The sequence below is a fragment of the Salmo salar genome, chromosome 11, assembly GCF_965601325.2.
Source record: "Salmo salar chromosome 11, fSalSal1, whole genome shotgun sequence".
In the NCBI taxonomy this organism is placed as follows: domain Eukaryota; kingdom Metazoa; phylum Chordata; class Actinopteri; order Salmoniformes; family Salmonidae; genus Salmo; species Salmo salar.
This window is the reverse complement of record NC_138301.1, coordinates 110,286,837-110,292,836: the sequence shown is the minus strand read 5'-3', so window position 1 is coordinate 110,292,836 and position 6,000 is coordinate 110,286,837.

Genomic DNA, 6,000 nt, shown 5'->3' with positions numbered 1-6,000 from the left:
TCAAACACACACGCACTTGACTGTCCTACCTGCCAGGGGATCTCCCCAGGGCTCACTGTATTCCCCCCAACGATGTGCTGTCCGCTGGACGACTCTTCCTGGATGGTGGGCATTGTTGGGAAGAAGGCCCAGGAGGGCAGGTCCCCGAGCACTGAGGAAAAGTGGCTGGTGCTGCTGGTGGTGGTGCTGCTGGTGCTGCTGGTGGTGGTGCTGCTGGTGCTGCTGGTGCTGCTGCGGTGGGGGGGTTGCGGTAGCATTGACCGCAAGAGAAACCACAGTGATGTTGAGGGCGTCATTGTAGGAGTGCTGAGTTTGATCAACATTTACGGCTGTGATGATTGTCCTGGAGGACAGGATTGAGCATATAACGTGGCTAAGACGACCACAGGGAAATAGTCCTGCCAGACACACAGGCAAAAGATACAGAAGGGATGGTTAGATATCTTTGTGTTATAACTGAAATGTGAATCGAAAATCACTCTTATGTTGATAACCAATTTGGAATGAGAATCAGAGTATGTGAATCAGTGGAGGCTGCTGAGGGGAGGATGGCTCATAATAATGTCTGGAATGGAGCGAATGGGAATGGCATCAAACACATTGAAACCATGGATGTATTTGATACCATCCTCCAATTCCGCTCCAGCCATTACCACGAGCCCGTCCTCCCTCAATTTAGGTGCCACCAACCTCCGTGATGTGAAACCATTATGCAGGTTGAAAATAAAAGATAGATGTTCTAAAAAAATCTAATCTGGAATTTAGTGCACTGATTATATGTATGATTAATCTGCACCTTCTGGTTCACAGGTGGACTTGTCCAGAGCCAGTTCATACCCTGCTGCACAGTCACACACTGCATGCTGGGCCTTCAACACACAGAAGTGGAAGCAGCCACCGTTGTAGATGTCACACTGCTTAACCATCTCTGAGTAGGGAGAAGCCATGAAAACATAGGGGATTAGGAGACTAGTTGACTATGAACAAAGGTGGGGGGGGGGGGGAATTAAAGTGGTTAACATGTAAGGTACAATTCTATTAATTAATTTATTTCACCTTTATTTAACCAGGTAGGCAAGTTTACAAGTTTACATTTACAATTGCGACCTGGCCAAGATAAAGCAAAGCAGTTCAACACATACAACAACACAGAGTTACACATGGAGTAAAACAAACATACAGTCAATAATACAGTAGAAAAATAAGTCTATGTACAATGTGAGCAAATGAGGTGAGATAAGGGAGGTAAAGGCAAAAAAGGCCATGGTGGCAAAGTAAATACAATATAGCAAGTAAAACACTGGAATGGTAGATTTGTAGTGGAAGAAAGTGCAAAGTAGAAATAATGGGGTGCAAAGGAGCAAAATAAATAAATAAATAAATACAGTAGGGGAAGAGGTAGTTGTTTGGGCTAAATTATAGATGGGCTATGTACAGGTGCAGTGATCTGTGAGCTGCTCTGACAGCTGGTGCTTAAAGCTAGTGAGGGAGGTAAGTGTTTCCAGTTTCAGAGATTTTTGTAGTTCGTTCCAGTCATTGGCAGCAGAGAACTGGAAGGAGAGACGGCCAAAGGAGGAATTGGCTTTGGGGGTGACCAGTCAGATATACCTGCTGGAGCGCGTGCTACAGGTGGGTGCTGCTATGGTGACCAGTGAGCTGAGATAAGGGGGGACTTTACCTAGCAGGGTCTTGTAGATGACCTGGAGCCAGTGGGTTTGGCGACGAGTATGAAGCGAGGGCCAGCCAACGAGAGCGTACAGGTCGCAGTGGTGGGTAGTATATGGGGCTTTGGTGACAAAACAGATGGCACTGTGATAGACTGCATCCAGTTTATTGAGTAGGGTATTGGAGGCTATTTTGTAAATGACATCGCCGAAGTCGAGGATCGGTAGGATGGTCAGTATTACAAGGGTATGTTTGGCAGCATGAGTGAAGGATGCTTTGTTGCGAAATAGGAAGCCAATTCTAGATTTAACTTTGGATTGGAGATGTATGATGTGAGTCTGAAAGGAGAGCTTACAGTCTAACCAGACACCTAGGTATTTGTAGTTGTCCACATATTCTAAGTCAGAACCGTCCAGAGTAGTGATGCTGGACGGGCGGGCAGGCGCAGGCAGCGATCGTTGAAGAGCATGCATTTCGTTTTACTTGTATTTAAGAGAAGATGGAGGCCACGGAAGTCGAGTTGTATGGCATTGAAGCTCGTCTGGAGGGTTGTTAACACAGTGTCCAAAGAAGGGCCAGAAGTATACAGAATGGTGTCGTCTGTGCAGAGGTGGATCAGAGACTCACCAGCAGCAAGAGCGACATCATTGATGTATACAGAGAAAAGAGTTGGCCCAAGAATTGAACCCTGTGGCACCCCCAGAGACTACCAGAGGCCCGGACAACAAGCCCTCTGATTTGACACACTGAACTCTATCAGAGAAGTAGTTGGTGAACCAGGCGAGGCAATCATTTGAGAAACCAAGGCTATTGAGTCTGCCGATGAGGATGTGGTGATTGACAGAGTCAAAAGCCTTGGCCAGGTCAATAAATACGGCAGCACAGTATTGTTTCTTATCGATGGCGGTTACGATATCGTTTAGGACCTTAAGCGTGGCTGAGGTGCACCCATGACCAGCTCTGAAACCAGATTGCATAGCGGAGAAGGCGCGGTGGAATTAGAAATGGTCGGCAATCTTTTTGTTGACTTGGCTTTTGAAGACCTTAGAAAGGCAGGGTAGGATGGATATAGGTCTGTAGCAGTTTGGGTCAAGGGTGTCCCCCCCTTTGAAGAGGCGGATGACCGCAGCTGCTTTCCAATCTTTGGGAATCTCAGACGACACGAAAGAGAGGTTGAATAGGCTAGTAATAGGGGTTGCAACAATTTCGGCAGATAATTTTAGAAAGGGTCCAGATTGTCTAGCCCAGCTGATTTGTAGGGGTCCAGATTTTGCAGCTCTTTCAGAACATCAGCTGACTGGATTTGGGAGAAGGAGAAATGGGGAAGGCTTGGGCGAGTTGCTGTGGGGGGTGCAGTGCTGTTGACCGGGGTAGGGGTAGCCAGGTAGAAAGCATGGCCAGCCGTAAAAAAATGCTTATTGAAATTCTCATTTATAGTGGATTTATCGGAGGTGACAGAGTTTCCTATCCTCAGTGCAGTGGGCAGCTGGGAGGAGGTGTTCTTATTCTCCATGGACTTTACAGTGTCCCAGAACTTTTTTGAGTTTGTGTTGCAGGAAGCAAATTTCTGCTTGAAAAAGCTAGCCTTGGCTTTTCTAACTGCCTGTGTATATTGGTTTCTAACTTCCCTGAAAAGTTGCATATCACGGGGCTATTCGATGCTAATGTAGAACGCCACAGGATGTTTTTGTGTTGGTTAAGGGCAGTCAGGTCTGGAGAGAACCAAGGGCTATATCTGTTCCTGGTTCTACATTTCTTGAATAGGGCATGCTTATTTAAGATGGTGAGGAAGGCATTTAAAAAAAAATAACCAGGCATCCTCTACTGACGGGATGAGGTCAATATCCTTCCAGGATACAATAAGGAAAACACATGCAATGAAATCTTTAGGTAAAGCAGGAATATCTGCAAATCCAATCAAATGACCAGTGGATGAAAAGTCTGTTACTGTATTCAAAATAAATAAAAAAGCCCACATTGCTCACCTACATCACAGTTTTTGAATTCCGGTGGACACCAGAATATATAAACACTCATGGCATCTTTACACTTCACCCCATTCTGGCACGGGTTGGACTCACACTGGTCCCTGTCTGGAAAGGCACATAGACAGAGACATTACAACAGATTGTCTATGTGCTCTGAGACATTACACCAGATAGAACACATAGCACACCTAATTCAACTTGTCAACTAATGATCAAGCCCTCAATGAGTTGAATGAGGTGTGTTTGTCCAGAGCTACAATAAAAATGTGTACTGTTTGGGGTACTGGAGGACCAGGGTTGGGAACCACTGCTCTAGCCCACTGGGTATATAGTGTAGCACTAAGTGGAATAGTATTTGCATAGCTGGCAAAGCTGTCAGCTCCTGATCCCTTACTAAAGACTCAGGCTGAGGAGGTTTTGCCTCATTAATTATGTATTTTCCAATATCCAGCTGTCCTGCTGTTTTCTCTGTCTGCGCTTTAGTGACCTTTGGAGGATAAGAAAATAACCAGGGAATTAGGCCTCAAACAGATCACACACACAGTCACAATGTGAGTGTGGTGGTTTGGTTCTACCAGTGGCCAAGTTACTTTCTAAATGTAATCCGTTACAGGTACTAATTACATGTCTAAAATTGTAATCATTAACGTAACTTTTGGATTGCCCAAACTCAGTAACGCATTCTGATTGCTTTAAATTATTTTTGGATTACTTTCCCCTTATGAGGAAGAAGACAAAAAGGGTCCATCAAAGGCATTTGGTGTGTCATCATAGTGGTCTCTGATTTATAGTCAGACTCACTTAGATTGGAACAAACTTAAACTTGCACCTATTTTCAATGCTGAATTGAATGTTATTGAGAAAACAGAAAAGTGTCATAATGTATTTTTTAGGCAAACATCCTTTCTGAATTTAAAAGTAATCCAAGTAGTAATCTAGTTTTTCAAAAGTATCTGTAATCTGATTACAATAGTTATGCTGGTAAAGTAACTGATTACAGTTTTTTATAATCCCCAACCCTGCCAGTAGTAAAGGAAGTGTGAAAGCATCAGGACAAAACATAGTACATCAAAACTATTGGGAATATTAATCAAACATAAACAAAAGCATTAGGCCTATATATATTTCATTACAGTGTCCTAAACCATTTTGTAGTTTTACACAGCTAACAGAATTAAAATTGATCACAGATAATGCTGTATTCAAGCAATGATACACACAGCAATGACTTGTTCACACAGAAATAACTGTGGCTTGGCAATGACAATGGCGAGATTAAATATTCATTTGGTTCCTGTTTATGAAAGCTTGGCCCTCTTGAGTCGGAACTTTGTTTTTCTGTTTTTGTAGAATAAGTTTAGTGTAAATTCACCCCAGAGCTACACCGGAAGGGAACAAGAAAACTCATTGTGTCAATTATGAATAATGTTTCCCTTGCACTTACAAAATAAAACACTTAACATTGAAAAGATACTTTAATCTTGATGCTATTTAATAACAAAAATGTCAATTGTGGATAGCCTAGGTAATCTTTTGCTTTCACAAATACCGTACTTCTCATAGGCCTATCTTAAAGGAGCACCTGCCAAATCATTTAAAAGTAAATCAATAAGCAATCATCTTGTTTTTCAAAACTATCTAATCTGATTACAATATTTTTACTGGTAAAGTAACTGATTACAGTTTTTTTATAATCCCAACTCTACCAGCAGTAAAGGCAGTGTGAAAGCGTCAAGACAAAATATGTACATCAAAACTATTGGGAGTTTTAATCAAACACAACAAAAGCATTAGGCCTATATTTCATTACAATGTCCTAAACCACTACGTACAATGCATTTGGAAAGTATTCAGACCCCTTCACTTGTTCCGCATTTTGTTATGTTACAGCCTTATTCTAAAATTGATTAAATAAGCATTTTTCCTCAATAATCTACACACAATACCCCATAATGACAAAGTGAAAACAGGTTTTAATAAATGTTTGCAAGTGTATAAAAATAAACAGAAATACCTTATTTACATAAGTATTTAAACACTTTGCTATGAGACTCAAAATTGAGCTCAGGTGCATCCTGTTTCCATTGATCATCCTTGAGATGTTTCTACAACTTGGAGTCCACCTGTGGTAAATTCAGTTGATTGGACATGATTTGGAAAGGCACACACCTGTCTATATAAGGTCCCACAGTTGACAGTGCATGTCAGAGCAAAAACCAAGCCATAAGGTCAAAGGAATGGGCCGTAGAGCTCTGAGACAGGATTGTGTCAAGGCACAGATCTGGGGAAGGTTAACAAAAAATATCTATAACATTGAAGATCCCCAAGAACACGATGGCCTCCAACA